The sequence below is a fragment of the Hermetia illucens genome, chromosome 2 (assembly GCF_905115235.1).
Source record: "Hermetia illucens chromosome 2, iHerIll2.2.curated.20191125, whole genome shotgun sequence".
NCBI classification, from domain to species: Eukaryota; Metazoa; Arthropoda; class Insecta; order Diptera; family Stratiomyidae; genus Hermetia; species Hermetia illucens.
The window spans coordinates 56,990,867-57,014,440 of NC_051850.1; the positions used below are offsets into that span (position 1 = coordinate 56,990,867).

The 23,574-nt window shown below is 43.7% G+C and overlaps 1 protein-coding gene across 24 annotated transcripts in view; it reads right to left on the reverse strand.

Annotated features, from left to right (window-relative positions):
• Positions 1-23,574, reverse strand: part of LOC119649806 (hemicentin-1) — a 604,512-nt gene that overhangs the window by 390,265 nt on the left and 190,673 nt on the right. For all 24 annotated transcript variants that reach the window (XR_005249199.1, XR_005249198.1, XR_005249196.1 and 21 more), the window contains exon 4: positions 13,195-13,230. The gene's annotated coding sequence lies outside the window, so the exon portion shown is untranslated. The remainder of the gene's footprint in view (positions 1-13,194; positions 13,231-23,574) is intronic.

Genomic DNA, 23,574 nt, shown 5'->3' on the forward strand with positions numbered 1-23,574 from the left:
AGAATTCAAGACTACGAGAGACTCTTCCAGTTTTAATATGGAACTGGGTCTTTTCATTCTGATAAATACTCATGAGCAAGCTCAGATATGATAAGGGTAATTCTGTCAACGTTCTTAGATTCCTCAGTCAAATTTTGACTCAAATTGAAACACGTTGGAAGTATGAAGCTCAGAGCTTCAGGGATATCCTGTGTATTTCACCCGGTAAACCATGTGTTCGAAGTTGGTTTCCTAGTCAGCCAACAAATTAAATCTGCTGTTATCGGCTTTGAAAACATACGTGAACGATTATACACTCTGCGTTTACGAGGCAAATTTAGAAATATAAGCCACATTACAGCCGCTACAGAGGAGACCGTAGAGTCAGAGAAGGATACCTTCTATGAGGCGCTAGCGCGAACCCTCGAAGTCAGTCCCAGGTATCATACATAAAAATCATATTTCGAGATTTTAACGGCCAAATAGGGGCTGGATAGCTTACACAAAACTGCCAATGACAACAGACTGCGAACTATCTTACTAACAGTGTCGAACGAAACGGTTGTTGGAAATACCTGTTTTGTGTGGAAATTACTCCACAGACAGAGGTGAGCTTCCCCAGTCGGGGCTAGCTTCAGCCAAATTGACCACGTGCTTATCGAACACCGCCACCTCTCAGCCTTGAACAAATATGGGGGGGGGGGGGGGGCAATATAGACTCGGACCACTATCTCGTTGGCATGGTGCTCCAAGCTCAAATAAAAATAACCCTGCAAAACCCCCCTAGAAAACAGGTGGGAGTGATGACTGAAACCACCCATAATGGAGTCCTCCGTAACCCCTATAACGATAAAATGGATGCCACAGTAAGGCCATCTAATAGATGTTATGGAGATGCTCGCAATGGAACGGAAAAATGCCGCGTACAGGGCAAAACTGCACTCTCAAAAAACACAAACCACGAATTTCGTCGAGTAAAGACGCGACTTTACAAAAAGAAAAAGGACGCCTGGGAGAACCAGGCGCGGAAGTTTTACCACAAGTCAGCAGGATGAAGCCATACACACCTCGATGCTCATTATGCCGTGATAAAAAGGGAAATCTTATTTCCGACAGAATGGGCATATTGGAGTGATGGGTTAAGTATTTTAATGATATACTGAGCAACCAGAACATTGGCGAGTTGGAGGTCCCGCCAACTGAAGACGATGGGCAAATACTGCCACCACCAAGTACAGGAGCAGCAGTCCGTGCAATTTATCGGCTTAAAAATCGTAAGTAGCCAGGAGCCGATGGAATTACAACCAAATTGGTTAAATATGAAGGGAACCAATTACACCATGTGGTTCATCAACTTGTGCTCAAGGTGCGGGACAGTGAATCAATGCCAGACGACAAAGAGGCATTATCTGTGTCATACATAAAAAAGGGAGATATCACACAGTGCAGCAATTATAAACCATAAACCAGACCATCTATAAGATATTCTCCTCTATCTTGCTAGGCCAGATAACCCCATACGCCCAGAATATCATTGGCCTATACCAAAGAGGCTTCACTCTAGGCAATTTAGCAACAGATCGGATTTTCTCTCTGCGACAAGCGATGGAAAAACTGTTGAAATATGAACATCAGTTGCACAATCTTTTCATAGACTTTAAAGCCGCCTATGATAGCATAGCCAGGGTAAAACTGTACACGGCCATGAGAGAATTCGGTATCCCGACGAAATTGATAAGACTGACTAGGCTGACCCTGACCAATGTGCAAGGCCAGATGAAACCAGCATGATCACTTTGAAGACCATTCGACATCAACAACGGTCTACGACAAGGGGATTCCCTATCATGAGTCTTATTTAACCTGGCCTTGGGGAAAGTGATCCGTGATGCTGAGTTAAATGCGAGGGATACGATCCTCTTCAAGTCCACCCCAACTACTTCCCTATGCTGACGATATCGACATCATGGTAAAAAAGACCCGAAACGTGCAAACTGCCTTCATCCAGATCGAGCAGGCACGTGAGATCTTGAACTGCACACCAATAAAGGCAAAACACAATATATAGTGGCAACGTGAGCACTAAGATACAACTTTAAGGCCCTTGATAATTTCTCCTATCTGGGTCGAAAATCACAACCGATAACAGCTACAATGATGAAATCCGCCCACGGTTGTTATCAACCAACAGAGCCTATTTCAGGTTACAAAAACTATTCCGCTCGAAACGTCTCACCATTGGGTCAAAGCTCTTACTGTACAAGACAATGATATTGCAATTCCTCATGTATTCCTCGGAGACTTGGGTTCTTAGCAAGAAAAATTGCAAACTCTTGGCCGCGTTCGAGAGAAGAATCCTCTGAAGAATTTTTGGTCCCCTACATGAGGATGGACGATTCCGTAGCCTAAATAACGGCGAAATCTATGAGCCATACCATGACCGTCCGGTTGTGGATAAAATCCGGCTCAACAAGTTACGGCGGGCGGGTCACTTAATCCGTATGGATGAAGATGATCCAGCCCGAAAAGTCTATAAGGGCAATATCTATGGTAGAAAAAGAAGACGAGGCAGACCCTGCTTGAGATGGAGCGATGGCGTAGGTCAGGACGCCACACAGCTTTTAGTGATTTCGAATTGGTGGACCTCGGCGCAAAACCCGGATATCTGGAGTTCCGTACCAAAGCAGGCCTAGACCAGATACCGGTTGTTGCGCCGTTGATGATGATAATTTCAAATATGAATTTAGCATGTTAGACTATTCATTTTAATATGGTGCTGACATTCTACACTTTAATTTGCAGTAAATTCACACGAATAGACAAATTTAACCTACTATAATTTTGTTACTATTAGAACAATTCCAATTAAAGTTTCAAATATTGTGACCCACATTGTGCTTCACGCAAAACTTTGAGATCATATGCTGATGTTAGAAGAGGCTTTCCAATCCCAAAATATATTAATATAATATTATTAAATTCAAATATTATTTAAATAGGCTCATCATCACGATCCCTTTTCAGATGTTTCGGTCAGATAGTTCTGTAAAATGAGGTCCGTCCCATTTTAAGTTTGTATTTTTTGACCCTTCACTCTCCTATTTTTTAAATGAGGTCAAATTTAATCTAGGCCCCTTTTTGATAGCTCCTCCCTCCATGATTACCTACCTACCAGGTTTTTTAACTTTCTACGGTGGGCTAACACCTTAAATGGTAATCAAAACTCCAAGCCAAAATGTGATTACCACGCTGAGGCCAAATGTGCAGGGGATTATGATGTGGCCGTAAACGGAGATAGGCAAACCCTAGTTCCAACTAGCCCTGCCTCGAAATTGACTTTCTTTCCACGCTGAAACAAAGAGCTACCGGCCCACTATGAAAAATATGAAAACATAAAAACTAAAAAAAAAAAAAAACAAACACCAAAATTAATTTTTGACCGAAATGGCAGAGGAGCGACAATCCCCAAGGCCCAAATTGTAACGAAGAAACGACACCACCATCCGGTTACGATGTCGAGCAATGCAAACAATTAGCTAGCTGTAGAAACTCCATCCTCGCAAGGCATCAAGCTTCACTTTGAGTCAGTAGGTGCATACCATAAAACACTACGGTCAAACTTTGGCGAAGAATGTGTGGCGAAGCAATACCAACGACCGGAAAAAGTGCGGGCGGTGGTAAGACCGGTGGAAAAGCTTGAATAGCTGATGATGATAAAAATGGCATATTCTAATTTTTCTAACGTGGAGTTGGACGTGGAAACAGCGGTATTGCTGCTCCATTACCGATGTGTATAAGTATATGCGTCTTAGCCTAAAAACAGTCTCTAAAGAGCAGCGTAACGGCGTTGAAATTCTTAAATACCTTGATATTCAGAATAATCGTAACAACTCCACCTAGATTCTGCTAGGCAACAAAGCAGGACAGAGAGAAACGAAAGGCCGGAAACTTTTCTCAATATTGGCGTTCCTGACCCAGAAATTAAGAAGGTTCGGAAACAAACGGGCTGCTGGCTCTGCTATGGGTTTGGGGAAGTCACGTTGCAAATGTCGGCTACTAAAGCCAGTGACGGGAACGTGCAGCCTACGGCATCTTAATCTGAAGCGTTGAGAGGTCCTATATTCCCCTAATAAATTTGGAGCATTGCATAGCTACTGAACTAATCAGTCATTGGCTCAACAGCTACAAGGCATTTATATGCCTCGTACCAGAACCATGGGTTAAACTTCCGACATACTAACCTGTTCTATGCCAATGGAATTGACAGACCCCACTCGTGCATGGTGGTTTCAAATGACCCTCAAGCAAAGGAGCCCGATCTGCAGATCCTTAATTTGGGTAATGAACCCACTATCTTCAACTTGGCCAGTCGATACGTTATTGACATCACGGTGGTATCTCCTGACAAGACGCCTGTTCTCAGAGAGTGGAACATATCAAACGACATCACATTCTCAAATCACAGGCGCATTGATTTTGTAACGAACATAGATGTACCCGCAACCAATCTATTTCTGGATCTGCGGATGATAGATTGGGTGACATACAGCAATTCGTTGCTGGAATTGAGAAAACAATCCTGATGATAACAACTAGCATGAAGGAGGGTTTCGGAGAGCTGTCCCCTGAATAAGCACAAAGAAGGGCAAACAACATGGTGGAACTCAGATCTGCAGAACTACGAGGATGCTCCTCAATCGAGCTCTTAAGTCTGATTCAGCTGCCGGGTGGAATCGCTACAAAAAGGCTCAGAAATCTTTAAAGAAGGCCATGAGATCGGCCAATCGATCATCATGGAGACGCTTTTGCGAATATATTAACTCTTCTGAGGAGATCTTCCAGAGGTATAAAGAAATCGATGAAAAAATGGAAAATCATTTACCTTAAGTGCACTTGACAGGTAGCATCGAAAATCCAATCCAAATCTATCCAAACACCCCCAAAAGAGCAAGTAAAATGACGCAAGTCAGCAGGCCCGTATGAAATTATTCCTTCTTTAGTAACAGATAGATGGAATAGATGCCCTATATACTGTGCACACGCTAATATAACAAATAACTGGCGCGATGTGAAGCTGATATTTATTTTCAAACCACCTACACGGACGCAAAAAGTTTCGGACCGGTCAGTCCGTAGGCTCAAAAGGGATGCATACACTTCTAGGATGGTCACTTTCCTGTAGTCAATCTAATAATAATAATCGTTAGCACAACAATCCACTTCTTTCAAAACCGTAACGGTATACTACAGAATTATAGTAGGAGGCAATGTGGACAGCATTGCGCTCGTCGAATACTGTAAGGCGAATTCATGGACATCTTAGGTGCCTCCAATTATGCCCCATCCGTGGCAATCTGTGACGCTCCAAGACAGTATGGGAGCGTTCCACTATTAATCAGTTTTATCCTTCACATGCTGGAATGGAGAAAGATCCATATACTGGTCGGACAAAAATCTACTGAGGTATGAGGAAGTAGGGGTCGCCCACAGGAAGAGGTCCTCTCCCCTTTTCGGCTCCATGTAATGGACACCTTTCTATTGCTCATGGAGGACATAGCGATCTAGCCGTTATAATTATCGGTAAGTTTGCGGACAGAGTACACACACACGCTCCTAGCGTAGATTCTAAGCGTCGGTTGACTAAATATTACAAAGCAATGATGCAATCTATGGTTGCCAGATTCGTCTTTGATAAAAGATACTCCGTCTTAAATAAAAATTAAAAAAAGGACAACGGTTAATAAATATCACGATTCTTTTAGGATTGCAGACCTAATCATTTTCACCGACAATTTATTGATGGAAGGAATGGTGGCTTGGGAAATCTGATTATAGAACTAGCGCAACGTTTCGGAAGAATAGTAACTACATTCCACGTGCGATATACCGCATTCTATTGGCAGCAAAAGAATGTCTACGTCAAAAATGGCGGAGTCGTACCATTCAAACCAGTTCAGACAGAGCCAACATATACCATCCATGTGAAGCCTATCATGACGGGAGATTGGCTCAGCCGAATGGAGAAATTTCAACTCCTGCCGGCGTTCGGAAATCTATGTGAAGAGGGATATGAAAACTTTAGTAGGGTTTTTAACGGGGCACTGCTCCTTGAACTAACATGCGAAAAACTGGGGATGGTGTGCTCGGCTATATGCAGCCAATGTGAAGAGCACAAATGCAGCTGCCACGCCACCTCAAATCTTTCTTCGACGAAGAATTTCCGCATTTTTTCTCTCTGGACAATGCGAATGCTACAAGCACGGAGCTCTTTATGGGGATAGTACAATGGACTAAACAAAAGGCCTAAGTGCTGCAGCCCCTTCCAATAAACTAAACTAACTACCTCCTTTTCATACCCCATATGATTTTATTCGGATAAGAGGAAATATTGCACCCCCTTTTCCCTTGTAACGGGACGCCTTTAAATCCTACGAAAAATAAAGCATTTAACTGTAAATGTAGGATTTCATAGCCGGATACGTTTACCAAATTTCTCACCAGTAAGTCTAGCCAATGGGTGTAGAAAAGCTAGTGTGATAGACGGACTGACGGAAAAATAGTCATTTGTGGAGTTGCCAGATCTCCTACCTGGCGTATCCCTCCGTGCCTCCATACCCAAGTGCACATTTGGAACCATTTTTGTCTCTCTTCAAAAGACATCAACGGAAACGATTCGCGTACGTACTAAAGCACCCCCGTGTACTACTTCAACTTCTCATCCCAAGTTAGTTAGTTAGTTTAGTTAAATGGGGGGAGCCGCAGCTCCGAGCACTCAGGCCATTATTAGGCCCATTGTACTATCCCCGTAAGTTGCCTATTCAATGGCTTCCCGCCTACGGTGTTCGCAGGCTTTAGCGAATCTGAGAACATTCTCAAGAGGCAGAGAGTGTGCAGAATCTTCATTGAAGAAAACCTTGCCAAGGTGTCTTCGTCTGAGATCTGAGGATGCCGGGCAGCTGCATAAAAAGTGCAGGGCAGTTTCCTCCTCCTCCTCACATTGGCTGCACACAGCCGAAACCACTACCCCAATCTTTTCCATATGGTAGTTTAAGGGGCAGTGTCCCGTCAAAAGCCCTACTAGGGTTTTCATGTCCCACTTCTTAAGGGACAACAAAAATGCCGTTCTAGTGGCCCTAGGCTCCTTCACAAGGATTTTCGCTTGCCGGCAAGAGTCCAAATTTCTCCACTCGGTTGCGTGAATCCTTGCAATTTCACCTTTCAGAGTAGACTTGACAGTAGATGGTCGGATTCCAAGAGCTGGTTCTGGGCCCACCATTGTGGATCCAGACCCTCGGCGAGCCAGTCTATCAGCCCCCTAATTACCGGCGATGTTAGAGTGCCCCGGCACCCACATTAGGAATGTTTCGTTCAGTCGGCCAAGTTTCAGCAGCACCTGATAACAACTCCACACCAACTGGCTTGATATGTTGTTGCCATCCAGTGCCGATAATGCCGCCCGACTGTCGGAACAGATTCGAATGGTGCGACCCCTCCATTTTTGTCGCAGACATTCTTCTGCTGCCAATGAAATGGCATATATCTCCGCCTGGAATATGGTCGTCATTTTTCCGAGGGGTCGGGCCAGTTCTATAATCGGATTCTCCGAGAACACGCCTGCACCCGATCCATCCTCCGTGACTGACCCGTCGGTGAAGATTATTAGGTCTGTAATCTGAAAAGACTCATGGCCACTTGTCGACCATTCTTCTCTTTCGGTGATTACGACAGTGTATGTATTTTCAAAGACGAATCTGGAAGCCATATGATCCGTCGGCATCAGGGCTACCGGATGTTTTTCAAGGAATTTCCATATAGACGCATGCCCGTTGGATTGGCCGCCTTTCCACGCCCCAATGGTATCGAGCCTATATGCGTCGTTGGCTGCTTTCCGTTTCGCCTCCAAGTGGATGGGGGTAAATTTAGGATGGCTTCAAGTGCCGCAGTCGGCGTAGTACTCATTGCTCCAGTAATACTTAGGCAACCAAGTCTCTAAATCTGCGTTAGCAGCTTCCTGCTGTTAGCAAAGTTCAGTCTTGGCCACCAGACGATGCATGCATACATCAAAATGGGTTTTATTATGGATGTATACATCCAATATATCCGTTTAGGTGAAAGTCCCCAGGTCTTATCTATCGCATTCCTACAGCACCAGAGCAATCTGCAGGATTTCTGGTATTGTTCCTGGATATGATGCTTCCACGTTAACTTGGAGTCGAAAAGTACCCCTAAGTACTTGACTGTTTGTGCCAGCTGGATTTCCGCCCCTGCTAAGGTGGGTAGCGTATAGCTGCCCCACCTGACGTTCTTAGTGAACATAACTAGTCCAGTCTTTCTAGCGTTCACCGTGAGTCCATTGCGGAGGCACCAGCTGTGGATTACATGCAGAGTTGCACTCAAGCGGTCACATACTGTGTCCGCAAAGTTGCCGGTGATTATTACGGCTAGGTCATCCGCAAATGCTTGCGCGAAGACCTTTTTGTCCTCCAGGAGCCACAGCAGGGTATCCATCACCAAGAGCCATAACAGTGGAGAGAGAACCCCTCCCTATGGGCAGCCCCTGAGACATCCTGCTTCAATAGACTTCTGGCCGACCGATATGTGGATTTTTCTCCACTCTAGCATGTGAAGGATCCAACTGATTAGCAGCGGTTCGATTCCCTGCTGTCTTGCCGCATCACAAATTGCCGCAAATGAGGTATAATTGAAGGCACCTTCGATGTCCATGAATGCGCCTAAAGCGTATTCTTTATCGGACATCGCCTTTTCAATTTTTGCCGTAAGTTCATGGAGTGCTGTCTCCGTGGATTTGCCTTTCTGGTAGGCGTGTTGCCTATGGTGAAGTGGCCATTTAGGAATGTGTGTGTCCCTTATGAACCGATCTACTAATCTTTCTAGTCCTTTTAGCAGAAAGGACGTTAGGCTGATCGGTCGAAAGCTTTTTGCGTCTGTGTAGGTGGGTTTTCCTGGTTTGGGAATGAACAACACCTTCACATCCCGCCATCTAATTGGAATATAGGCGTGTGCTAGGCATGCCCGATATATATTCCGAATGTGTCGACCCAGGGCATCCATTCCTTCTATTACTAGCGCAGGAATGATGCCATCCGGACCTGCAGACTTATATCTGTGGAACGAGTTAAATGCCCATTTCACTCGCTCCAGTGATACTACTTTGCATGCCAGATTCCAATCTCTCGGTTGAGGGCTGTATGCACCTGTTGGCCCCGAGATTAGATTTTGGATGCTGCCTGAGAGGTGTACTTCAAGCAAATGATTTGCCGTTTCTTCATCGCTTTCTGTGTACTTCCCATTCTGTAAACGTAAGTAACCCAGTTTCTGGCTACGTTCTTTGACCAGAATCCGCTTCAGCTTTGAGGTTGCCTCAAGAGAGTTAGTCTCTTCGCAAAAGCGTCTCCAAGATGACCGTTTGGCCGATCTTATGCTCTTCTTTAGAGCCTTCTGTGCCTCTTTATAGCGATTCCAGCTAGTGCTTGATTCGCCCTTCAGAGCACGATTAAGGAGCATCCTTGTCGTTCTCCTCTGTTTTGCCAAATCCGAGTTCCACCATGGTGTTTTACCCTTCTTTGGCATCCTGAGTGGACAACTTTCTTCGAAAGCTTCTCTCATGCTAGTTGTGATCATCTGGGTTGTCTTCTCAATTCCAGCAATGGATTTGATGCGCCTCCCAGGGATCGTGACTCGGGCGTTCAATTCTGTTTGATACATTACCCAATCTGTCTTCCTCGGATTCCGAAATGGAGTGGGTGGAGGTAGATCCATGCCCATAACGAAATCAATGCGTCTGTGATCCGAGAGTGTGATATCGTTTGATACTCTCCACTCTCCGATCAGAGCCGCGATGTCAGGAGATGCCACCGTGATGTCGATGACCTCTCGCCTGACCACGTTGAAGAAAGTGGGTTCATTACCCACATTTAGGATCTGCAAATCGGTTCCTACTAGATACTCCAGTAGTCTCGATCCTCTTGCATTGATGTTCGAACTTCCCCAGCATATGTGGTGCTATTACCCCCATGCCTCTACTTTTGGCATATTGGATAGCTCTGATGAATGTTCCACTGGGAACGTCTTCTGCGTCGTAGGGGAAGTATGCAGAGCACCATAGTATCTCTTTATCTCCCTGTTGACTTTTTATGGTTAGCTTAGCCGATGTGGTGTCGCCATCACATAGATCGTTAACCAGGTTAGCCTGGAAGTCTTTGGAGACTACCATGCAGGTGCGGGGTCGATCGCTTCCATTGGCATACAATAGGTCAGCATGTTGGAAGTTTAGGCCCCTGACTGCCCCACCAACAACCCACGGTTCTTGTATGAGGTATATAAATGTCTTGCAGCTATTGATCCGACGACTGATAAGTGCAGTCGCCGCTTTATAATGCTGCAACCAAAGAATCATCGTTAGATATTATTTCGCGGAACCGGTTAGCAATTATACTTCAGCTCTCGTATCGCTATCGCCGGGTTCGCGGTTTCCGGAACACAGAACTCTTTTTTTAACAAATGATACCACATTCTGCCATCCGTCCCTCGAATGTCTCATGCAATTCACCAAGAAACTCATGGAATGCTGGTCATCCACGTCCCACCACCGTGGCCAGATTGTAATTGCTTTAACTGATGACTACAGCCTTCATGGCACCGATTTACCGAACTAATTCTCGCTCAAGGCTTTCCTAGAACTAGACTTGTTGCTTACAAACACCAGAAATTCACCTACATTTCAAGGGGTAGGCTCGGGCTCAACAGTCGATTTGACGTAAGGGAATAATACATTAGCGGCAAAAATGGTCTGGTTTGTTATCGATCGAAAATGGGCCATTCAACGTGTGGGTCCTCGTGAATGTAGAACTGAAAACCAGAGTTAGTCGACAAAAATATTTAAAGGGGAAAAGTACGTAGGAATCCAATTGGTAGACGCATAATAAGGTATGGCCCGTTTTCAGATTGGATAATTTATCCTCTTCTTCTGACTGTTTTGAATGTGGCATATCTGAGGATCCAGAATATACTACATTCTACTAGTCGCGTTTTTGCTAGGACAATAGGAGCTTGATCCCACCAAGCTCACTATATTACAATCAGCGTCAAATTTAGAATTACCTTTCGAAGGTATGCCAACTGTCGCTTCAAAAAACACTTACAGTGTAAGATTTTGGGAGTATTGCAAATGGCGGCCAACGTGGGGTCATGAGAACTGTGCTACTCTCGAAAATAACCAACTCTATGTGACAGCTTTGGCTTTGAATTTCTGAAAATAGATGTCCTCTTCAGTACTCCTTGTTAAGTTCGTCGTACACTTCTTTATCCCTGAAGGTGGGTAAATTTCACCTCTTATGGTTGAAATAAAGTCATAATATATGGGGATATGGACTACTCGTCCAAATAGGTATATAAAAAAAATTATCTACCTAAATTGTTCGAAGAAACTTATAGCTATTATTAGAGTCCCACGTTAACGAGAGAACATTGGCCAATTTCTAAACGTTGGTGGCATTATTTTCCCCGACGCTGGCATCGGATTCGATGTTACCCGACGCATTAACAGTGCCAGATTGACCTTCGTGGTTATCTCAATAACAACATCGACTTGAGTTTGAGGCCAGCACATGGAAAGGTTTCAACCTTTATTTGCACCTGTCTCCGTCAAATATATGGTGGCAACGTCGGCACCGAAAACCAACCAACCAACAGCGCACTGGTCAAACAGGAAGAATAAAGATGGCAGACTACAACTTTGAGACCGTTGATAATTTCTCCTATCTAGGGTCGAAGATCACAACCGATAACAGGTACGATGATGAAATCCGCGCACGGTTGTTATCAGCCAACAGAGCCTATTTCAGCTTACAAAAACTGTTCCGCTCGAAACGTTTCACCATAGGGTCAAAGCTCTTACTGTACATGACTATGATCTTGCCAGTCCTCATGTATTCCTCGGAAACTTGGGTTCTCTGCAAGAAAAATTGCGAACTCTTGACCGCGTTCGAGTGAAGAATCCTCCGAAGAATTTTTGGCCCCCTACATGAGGATGGACGATTCCGTAACCTACATAACAACGAAATCTATGAGCGATGACCGTCCGGTTGTGGATAAAATCCGGCTCAATAGGTGAGGGTGGGCGGGTCACTTAATCCGTATTGATAAGGATGATCTAGCCCGGAAAGTCTATAAGGGCAATATCTAGGAGCGACGGCGTAGGCCAGGACGCCAGACAGCTTTTATGGATATCGAATTGGTGGACCTCGGCGCAAAACCGGGATGTCTGGAGTCCCTTATTAAGGCAGGCCTAGACCCGATACCGGTTGTTGCACCGCTGATGATGATGATGTCTCCGCCAGGATATCAGGGTATTCTGGCTCGACACATTATCGAATGAAAAAATGCGTAATCCAGGTATGTGTTGAATAGAAAGCGGAAGTACCAGTCAGATAAGTCAAACTTTCAAAAATGGCGACACGTTCAGTGCTGATTATGTCGTTCAATGAAGTTCACTATACCGGAGTGACCGACGAATAGGTCGCACGAAAGACGAAAGACACACGCAGAACAGTAAAGGGGGAACATAGGCTTTTCGTGGAAACCTGACAGGAGGTCGATGTGTTGTACCCCTTTAAAATATATCTTTTCCTTTGTGGAATATAGGATCTCCACAAAGTCCCATTTTCGTGTTATTATTTTCTTCCTATTTGGTTTTTAATGAGGCTACACTTGGGTTTCATTATAATCGTAATTAACGCTGACCGCTGAGCGATAAACCCACCGAAACCAGATAACACAAAGATGAATGCAAATATCAATGACTAAGCAAGATTCGAATCTAGAGCAATCAGACCGAGAGGCTCTACCAATCCTTTCATAAGTGAGAATGCAGTGCTATAGGGTCTGATTGAATCACGCCAGAAGACAATTGAAAATTGGACTTGACTTACGTATCACCGCTTTAGTGCTCCTTCTGTTTGCATTAAAACACAAGACACATTTTTAAAGCTAAAATGAAATTTTCCAAAAAAAACTGATTAATTGAACGGCAATGGTATCGAACAGATGGAGAAACGTGTGAACGGTTGCACCCGGTGGAAACCAAAACAGACAGCGAGGGATGTCTATATGTTCATCGACGCATTTTTCTCAGAATATCGAGTGACACTAACTAATTAAACCTAAAACAATATCGCCTTTAAATAGGTTACTCACCTCTAAAATCCTTGACGACTTTTCTTTAGAACGATCCTGAAATAAAAAAGGATATTGTTAGCATTACGGCTCTGGAATTAATTACATTACAGATAGGAATAATATTGAGCTATATAAAAAGATGGCTTGACAGAATACCGCAAAGATGAAAATTTCAGGGTCATTATAGTGCATCTGGCGGACGCGTTTATGTGAGAGAACCACCAATATTCAGGAGGGACTTGCCATTTGTAACCTTTTGATCAAGGTTTGGGTACTCTACCAGCCCCCGTGATGTTTACCCGATGCGATTTCATTCAAAGCAGAGGAAACTTTATCAGACGCTGCCTTATCTCTACTCTGGGAGCAAGTGATCACCTACATTTTATTGGGTTCTTTTTCTATACTCATCTAGCGCAAGATTTAAATTTACGGTGAAGCTGCTAAAAGTGGGTTTTAAATTGTATGCTCACAGAGGGAGCTGGAAAGTGCCTGTTGAGATGCACCAGACCCGGCACTATGCAATATATAAAGGAAAAGAAGGGTTTCCAAATAGAACTGAATATAATCCTGAATAGATTTCCTGAATTACTGTTTTCCTCTACAATCTGCTTCGAATTGTTTTTTTTTTCAATATCCGGATTCTCTTTCTTACATGCGATTGTTGATGCTCATCATGGTACAGTTGAAATATTTCGTCTTGCCTATCATGTAGTGTGGAAGCTTTCCAAAATCGTCTTTTTAAAAACCAGTTTCAAAGATGTAAACTTAGCCCTAGCAACTGTTATTTAAATTCTGGGCCTTATTCCCCTAACGTCCCAAGACCTCGACATTTTTCACACCATTCTATCTAATTTACTTCGATGTCGCGTCTCATGTCAGACTTCTTACCCAACCTGGTTTTGATTTCAAACTCTGTGGAAGACAGATTGGGCGACGTAGGAACTAGCGTTGAACATGCGAGTGATTATCATCCCTGAGAGATATATCAAGTTCTTTGTGGAAAGAAAGTCCAGATGATCACTAGTAGCATAAGTGAAGCTTCCGAAGTGAGGTGTCTTCACAACATGCCAAAGAAGGGAAAAGCAGTAAGAGAATGACAAAGTCACTCTTCAATCGAGCTCTGAACATCGATTTAACTGTAGGAAAGAATGGATACAAAGAGGCTCAGAAAATTCGAAATTGAAGTAGGTCCTTGCCAAAGACCTTCACAGCAGCTAGGTAAACCAAGTTGACAATGCAGAGGGCATTTAGAGTCTTATACAGCCTGCAATCCAGTACTGGAGTTTAAAATTCAAAATAGTTTCACTTGTGAGAGTATAATTAGCGCTAATGAAATATATACAAATAATGGAGGAAATGGTTCCGCTGGGTCTACATACTCCGGTATGCTTGGGAAACGCCTATATTTCCTTCAACAAAGGGAGAAATCCCACTTACCCGAACGTCTAACTTCCTTTTTACTAGGACTAGAAAGACTAGCAGATCGGCTCATAAGGGACGTGCATTCCGCTGAAGGCAGCATACTTATCAGAAAAGCATTCTACGAACTTACAACGAACCTCGAGGAACCAACATCCGCAAGAAAAATACTTTTTGGGCGTATTCCTCCAAGTTGTGTCTGACTAAGCCTCGTTCGCGACAGTTTATGACGGGGCAAGGGCACTACTAATAATCGATTGGATCCATCAAACGGATGCGTACTAAAGGAAGATGTCTCCTCCATAAGAGCGAATGCCTACTGAATTAAGCTATCCTCTATACAAGAATAGACTCTCTGGCCCTTCTCTTAGCTCCTAATAATGGACATCTTACTATAGCTACTGGAGAATGCAAAGGTCTAGGTAATAACTATTGTCGAGTTTGTGGACATTGCGTGAAGCCGCCCAAATGCTGCCTCCATAACAAATTCAGTGAGCACTCTGAACACTGGACTTCTTACGTTCGCTAGGCGCGTTGAATTCAGCAGGTTCACAATGAATCTTCAAAATAAAATATTTTTAACTTAACATATGCATGGACCTCCATAGTTTCTTTTTCTGATTTTTCGGTTGGGTAGTTTCTGAGGATGGGTCCTTGAAGTAATTTCAAACCCCTGCACTACTACCCTTTACAATCAATGTGAAAACTAACATCTGCTTCGGAAAGTGCTAACCAAAAAAATGTTACCGGGAACCACTCCCCTTAAGTTCGACGTGCAATAATGTAATTTACCGCTTGCCCGGAAATTCCTGGTTCTAAACTTTCTACCGTATTTCATGTCAATAGACGGGTAGGCAGACAAACGGAAGAGTTCCCTCGTGAGGAGTTGCCATATGTTCCATCAGGCACAACCACAGGTCGCGGATAGTGGCATGCCTATTGATGTGTAAATATAATATCAAGCACTTTCTTTCCAGACTGTGCATGGGCAAGGGTTTGCTCATATGTAGCAAAATGGCTATGGGAAGGATACCCAGAAAAACCATTATGGAAGACGAGAAAAGTGCGCAAGGGCTGGTAACCCAAGTACCGATGGCTCTTGAGCGTGAGGAACTCGGCTCCCGGTCGTAGATATCCCCTGGCCGCAGTGTCTAGAGGTGGAGAACTTGGCCTCCCTAACATTTGATGCTACAAGTGATTTATGTGGATTTGAAGAAACTACGCACGAACGTAGGACCACTTTACCAGGAACACTAGTAACAAAACCAAAGAAAAATAGCTGAAAGCAGATCGCAGGACAACAAGAACGGTAATAACACTCACCGCATATGTTCAAGAGAGACGGCAAAACCAAAAAGGACCATTCAGGAAAAGCTCATCAAATCTGAGATCTACACTAATGATAAAGACCCTAAAAGATAAGGTACAGAAAAGGTCAATCAACACACCTAACTTGGGGCGAAGATAGTTAAGCTGTCTGAGTATATCAAGGAAAAGTCCAACGTGCAGCCATAAAGAACTTGAAGAGAAGAATTGTAAGAAGACGCAGAAACCTGCTGCTTCAACAGTGTCATAGGTGATCCAGATGATACCTAGCCGTACTGCCATCGAATTAGATCCAAATAAAAGTGGACGGAAAAAGAGGAAGAGGAAGATCCTCTTGGAAATCAACCGGCGCCTAAGAGAAAAGGAGGCATACACGCAGTTTCGAAAATCGAACCTAAAAGTCCAAAAAGGGGAAAACATGTACCTAAAGGACGAACATCCTTAATGTAGCAAAAACCAAGGACTAAGATTACCAACAAAAAACCGAAAAGAAAAGCAAAAGTGCGAATACGTGCAAATAGAGATCATTGTAATCTCCAGCAAGGGCAATCGTCCACGGCGGAGATAAACAAAGAGGTCAAAGGTGATCCCAACCTAATAGTTACGAGTAGAAATGTTAATTGAATTCGAGAAACCCCGAGAAGGAATCTCATCTTCGAGCCGAAAAGATCCAGCGTGGGTAAACTGTTGACTTTTTCACTCAAATTAAAAACTTACTTAGGGTTAATGCCACAGTGAATGCACAAAAACATGGGATATAAATACAGCGAAATGATCTGGATGAAGTAACATCAAAAGGAGAAATCTGCACTGCTTTGAAGGAACAATTTAAGTTGGAAAAACTTGCGACGGAATATATTGTGAGTTTGCTAAAAGCCCATGTCGATACTCAAACTTTGCGAGGGTATGCACTTGCGGTAATGACTGACCGATTGTTGTAAAAGGTATCGAGCAAAAGAGGTTAACTTAAATAAACTTCGATTAATGTAGTGCCGCTCAGAATTTACTGGAGTAGACCACCTATGGATCTGAGAAGGAAACGGAGCGAATCTTATAGGATCTTCGTGGTGGCGTATGAGGCACTGATTCGACTGGTGGAGCGGCGATATGGACATGTGGTTGACAGGCCACACAATTTACTGTATGTCAAGTAGCCAGCGGGTTTGTGTGGGCGAAAGTAAGTAGTGTACATGTGTCGAGCTATTTTGGCCCACCTATCCTAAAATTCGAATAAATTCTTGCAAATCTTATTCTCACCTCAAGCGGACGAAGTCCAAACCTGATTGCCGGTGACGCTTGGGCCTCTGGGTGGAGTAGCAGAAGAACAAATCTATGAGGGTCTAATCTACGAGAAGCTTCCGCACAGTTGGATATGGTTCTGGCTAACGAAGGTGATGTAACCATTTTCGGAAAAGGGGAGCCTAACCGTTGGAAATATGGCGGCAACAAAGTACAGAAAAACAGGTGTGGCTAGACCAACTTCTCTACCAAAAGAAGCCTCCATGTTAAATGATACATCGCCAAAGCAAGTGACGCATCCATGTCTAGATGGTATATATCCCCCCCAACCTTGCTGATCAAATAGAAAACTGGCCTGGTACCAAGCGGGACGGCTCAGAGGGCGGAAGGTAGGATAGATCAGGGACAGAAATAGCATGCGAGAGGCGAGAGGGAAGGAATTCTGCTCAGAGGCGAGCGCACACTCATGAGGAAGCGCATGTTGGATCGTGAAAGGTTGATTGAGGAGACGCTTATATACCTGATCCCAACATCTTGTTGAAATCCAGACATTATTCCCCCGGCAAGAGAGAGAATACTAACAGCTTCCAGCGGCCTCTACATGTGACTGCAATTCAGATTACCAAAGAGGAGAGCTATTGGTTATCTGCAGTAGGATAGGCGACACTAGAGGCCTGAGCCTGCACCGAGCACCGAATGAGGCACTTAAGCTTGCGGTGAAAAGCAGACTTAAGTAATTCGAAGCACGCATGCACGAGAGGACTTTCCCGGCAGTTTTGAAAAGCCATAAGTTGATAAACCTTTAGGTGAATCATCCTCCTACAGACCCATCCATTTTCAAGACACTTCGGGGAAAATACTAAAGCAGGTAATCTATAATAGATTGCTATGGATTGTTGACGGCCAATCAAATTGGTTACTGACTTGGCCGAAGATGCAATATTACGTGGTGGTCACCCTAGACATGAGAAATGTATTTAATTCGATCAATCGACGCCTAACACGAAAAGCTCTGGCAAAGGTCGGTATTTTCGTCTATTTCGTTGCTATTGTCGATAGCAATTTACAAGGGCGGATGCTCTGGAACGTCCCCGGTGACGTACCACAGAAGAACGTTGTCTACGCAGATGTCCCACATGGAAAAGTAATAAGTTTATATTATATGTAGTATCTTCTGGTTCCAGGGGAAGCCCCGCGAGGTATGCAAAACAATTCGAAGATGCTGAGTTGTGCTCAGGGGAAGCACTCAGTGTTGTTATGGCTAGAGATTTCCACGCTTTGTTTCTAGGCCGCTTATATTCAGCCAGGGTGGTGAGCTCGATATTGCTTTATGAGCACCCAGTCTGAGGAAAGGCATTGCAGATCTCATTTTACGCTCATACAATGAATGAGTGAGTCTACAAAAGGACTGCCTTAAGGGTGTGCTCTCCCTTAATGCCTTAAGATAATACAGCACTCGTTATCTCAGGAATAATGCCGATTGCAAAGTCAGTCTCGCCTGCTGAAAAGGAGAGGTGCAAATAAAAAGCAAAAAGAAGTGTGTTTTCACTTTCGTTAGAAAGAGGGGCTTGGAAATCCTAGTGACAGTTCCAACAAGATAATTCCCTCTAAAGTATTACTTGCCAAAAATCACAAGTGGTATTCCATGGTTTCTATAGGCAATGTGAGGAAAAGAACGGAACGAGTTTTCACTACTAGTTTTCAGACAAATATACCTAGGCAACACCTTCTGCAATGGACAACCTGCCAATTTCCTACCTTTATAAGACATCTTCAAATTCACAATCCCTGCAAACATCACAAGCAGAAAGCGGTATGAACAGATACTTTGAGGAATAGTGCAACAAACCTGAGATAAGAGCTCTGAATGCTAGACGATGTGCCTTCCCATATTGCCGCAAACTACCTACCTATAATTTCAGAACTTGCCAATTCATGAGAGGAAGAGTATTGATATTTTCAATTAGGAGGAGTATCTTTTTTCCATTCGAAAAGTTGACGTATTCTAGAAATCACCGCGCTCCATTAATGAGTCGGTACCACCAGAGTCACTAGGATCCAGTTTCCCGGCCCCCATTTTTAGAGAAGGGACATTTTGCAGCTCTACTTCTACTCCCCCCACCGCCCAATAATAGATAAATAAATCTGGAAGATCCGATTTCCAATGGAGAATAAAAATATAATAGTTTTTTTAGGATTCCTTGGGAAGTCCGGAAACGCCACCTAACGTATCCCTTAAAATTGGTTTAAATACCTGGATAGGGACGAAAAAGCTTAATAATTCCTTTCATTGACACATTCAGCTTATCTACACTTGCTTCGAATGTTATTCTCTCTCTAAATTTTTCAAAGGCAAGCAAAAAGCATTATCCACCCTTAACCCTTTTAATAATATCCCATTTAACTAAAACGTCTTACTTCCTCCTGCATACAAAGGCCAAGCAACAACTGTTCCGGGATATTCTTGATCTCGTTTAGCCAAGTTTCAGCGAACTTGAAACAGTTTCCTCCTTTTTAGCTTCCTCTGTGTTATTATTTCGTTCCTTTCTTTTGTCCTTGGCAAGCAGCGTGGCAAACAAAAGTAGATTCGAACTCATTACACAGAGTTACCCTCGATGTAATTCACTTTTTTCATTGCTCGACGATTTTTAAGGAAGACCAATTTTTTTCCTTTGTACCGTGGCTTTGTCTGGAGCCAGAGAAAAGGGTTTATAATTCGCGGCAGCAGCAAAGCATTGCTTCGTGGTATTTGAAGGCACCAAGAGCTAGCAAACTGTAACTAGTAATTACATCGAATTTCGTTTCAAAGGACACAAATTCACTCGGTCGTTCCTGACTCCTTTTTCCAAATCCTGATTCCATTTGTAACTACTTCCTACCTTTTAGTCTTGAAGCGCACGTACGATTCAATTGGAAAGGTTACTTTTGATAAGGACTTGGCATCTCCTCGTGACCTGGCTGCATTCTGATGAAAATGTTTAGGAGCAGCGGCAACAATGAGAGAAGAACAACTACAAGGCTTTGGAAAAACAAAAGAGGGGATATGACAAACGTGCCGGAAGGATATTTTGTCGCCGTCGCTTGTTGCCCTGCTGAATGGACTTCGCTCTGCACGGGGCTGTGGAGGATGAAGTGAGTGGCCGCAAAGTGAAACGCCTTCAGGAAATGCCCTGAGTAAAATTTTTCTTATAAGAAATGCTAGCGTCTATTAAAGTAGCCTTTAATGTCCTGTAAACCATGAAATTTTGCCTGAATCTATTTTCCTCCCCACCTTTTTCAGATGCTCCACTGAGTTTTTTAGGGTTGCTTCCGATACACTCTTATGTTATTGAAGTTTTCGCCTATAGCCGTGACTAATTTCAAGTTCGAAGTGTCTTGCAAAGAAAGTTTATTCGCTGCTGTCTATTAAAATTGTAGGGAGAGAGTCTTAAGGATTCAAGTATCACTGATAACGCTGAAGTTAACAAGGAGACCACAAAGCGCTCTAGCAACCTGTCTCTAACATTTTTCCGCTCCTAGTTCCCACTCAATTACGCCGTACAAACCCGCCTTAAAAGGAACTCCATATTCAAATCCTAAGGCTCCTGAATGTCCAAATAAGGTCCTCGACACTTTTCACCTAACACGAAATGTCCAATTTAAAAAAATTTACGGATAACAGGATTTGCGTTACGGCAGGCTTCTGGCTAAATTCGAATCGGGACATCAGGCTCCAAGGCCGTTTGTCCCATTTCCTGCCATCCGTACTGACGGGGCCAAGGTTCGTCATTCTCCACCGAAAAAGGGAATTGAAGTATTCTGCAGCACTTCCCAGGAAGTTATTACGGGTCGTTTTAGGCCTCTTTTCCAGATAAATTCCTAGTTTATTCGTTTGTAAGTTGGCATTCGCCTGGTGGCATCGTTTGGCTGCCTAAGACAGCCCCCGATCCCCCCTCACGTTCACGCAGACACTCTTTCGTTGTTGTTGGACAGGGTGGAAATGTATGGGGCGTTCAATTGCAATACTTTTTAGATTTACTGCTGTTTGTCCGGGAGAAAATGATGGAGGAAACGTAGAGTGAAACTTTTATTTAACAAAACGAAATTGTGTGAAAACTTCTTTCAGCCTGAATGGTAGTTTATTCTTATTTAGTGCAGGAGGAGGATATGCTCTGGTATGGATGTCTGTGCATGTTTCGCATCTTGATAAGAGCCAGGGCGGTAGTTGCTGGTGGCGGTGGTTCAACGAGATGTTCATCGCAGCTTAGTCCGCAACGAATAAGCAATAATTTTCGATGATGGCATAGACGTATGGAGAGGCTGGTATGGAATGGAGTTCAGCAAGGAACCTATCGTTTTCGTGGGCTGTTATGAGTACGGTGGTGAATTCACGAAAGCGCTAACTTCATAGGAATTTTCTTCGCCTACTTGTGAGATTATTAAAGATATAAAATTTCTTTCAATGGGTCCGTGGGAACATACGTGTGAGCATTCAAGCTTTTATTGGTGTTCTTCAGTGTGGTCTTAAAAAATTATGGGATATAACCATGAGATTGGTCCTTGTAATGTTGGTTCCGATGGTAATATTTGAGCTTACAAATACGATGATCCTAGGTAAAGTGTGTTGTTCTACTTAGCCTTGGAATTTATAGTCAAAGATACCAAGTTTATTTTCAATAATTAACTAATAAAATTGAAAATCAGACACTTGAAATATTATTAAACCGAGCAATCCCTCTGCTTTACACTCGCTGTTAAAGGACTGACTTGAGTCTAGATATCCCACTTCTTGAGGAAGGATGGAAATGCTTCTTTTGTATGTTGCAGCTAAAAACTTAGATGCCTCGTTTCGTTAGCTTAAACCTTTACGAATTCACTTTTTAGAAGAGCTTAGACAACGAATAACATGACATCTTTGGACCCAGCATTGGGGAGGTCTCTGTCAATTCACCGCTCCTTCCTAAATGAAACTGGACTGACCTGCAATGCATAACCTTGCTCAGTCGAAAAGGTTTAAACATTGCCAGCGTTACTTTCTAGCGCCATTTGACTGGCATAGTGGTTTAAACGGCGCTAGTGCATCAGTTTTCAAACAGGCATCCTTCTGCGGTCAATAGAAAGATAATAACTCTACTATGGTGGCCCCCATTAAAGCAATCTCAATTCTCGAGTTCTACAAAAATAACCCGATCTGTCAACCACCACCACCAGAAAAGGTGTTGATGCCAAATGCATCATCGGAGGATGAGCTGCTGGCGTCCACCCAGGAGATAGTGGCCGGCCAGGACACCACAGCCGTTTCCGGCGGTAGCACTGCTGCACTGCAACCGGCAGCACGCACCTCCAAGAGCAAAGTGGCAAATAGACTAGTGTTTCGCCAGAAACCTATGGCATTGAACAGGATGTAGCGAGTACTAGCCACGGTAGTCCTATACCGAAATCATCTACGTCAACAAGGGCTAACAAGAATGTCACTTTCAAGAGCCACAAGCAAAGAAATGGAGATACGCTAAAGTGCTACTAAGGAGTTAGTACCAGAAGGCCATCCAAAAACCTTCCGAAATACCAAGCAATTGTCGATGAATACAAGAACAAATGCGTGGGAAACCAGCAGAAAGCGAAAACTACCACCTTCAAGCCCAACCGATTTCAGGATGAGGTCAAATAACAAAATAAGAAGAGCAGAGTGTGCAAGAGTGCAAGCAGTGAAGCAGCAATGGCAGGCCGCCGAGGTGCACGCTTTGAGACTGTTCGGCGGTGTAACCAGCCATTTACGAATGGTAATTCCGCCAGCAGCATACTCACACCGGAGGTGTTTAAGTCTGGTTGTCGGAGATGGTCATCAAGCATCTCCTGGACGCCAAAAAAAAAGCAGAGAGGAAGCACCCCCGTCTTTCATTCTTCCTAGAGGGTACCCCGTAAGAGCATGTGAAGGCCAATCCTCCTGCGAGTTTCTCGGACTGTGCTTCGCTGAGGTAAGTAATGTCTGGGCGCTCATCCATCCGTCTTGGAAACCCCTAGATCCACATAGGCGATGAAACGAAAAAGAGGAATCCCACCCTCTATTCTGCATATATGAAGGAAGGAAACAGAAAGGGTGGACTACAAAGCGCGGTTTGAAGTAAATAAGGTTAAATTGATTACGTTCCGCTAGGTGAAATCAGATGATGACCTTAACCTAGTTGGCCTAGTCAACCAGCTTTTGGTGGAGATGAAACTCGATGGCCCGACGAGAGCTGACGATTCCCTTAGACAACCTTAGACAAACAAATCACACGAAGTGCACCTCAGCTACTTTGCTGATCTTTCCCCCGAAGTAAATATCGATGTTAGGAGTCCTGGAGGTTGAAACATAAAAGAGCTCCAAAGTAAATGTTACAAAATATTCCACAGCATAGATCGGGGTAGACCTAAAACATGAACCCTCTCCAGGAA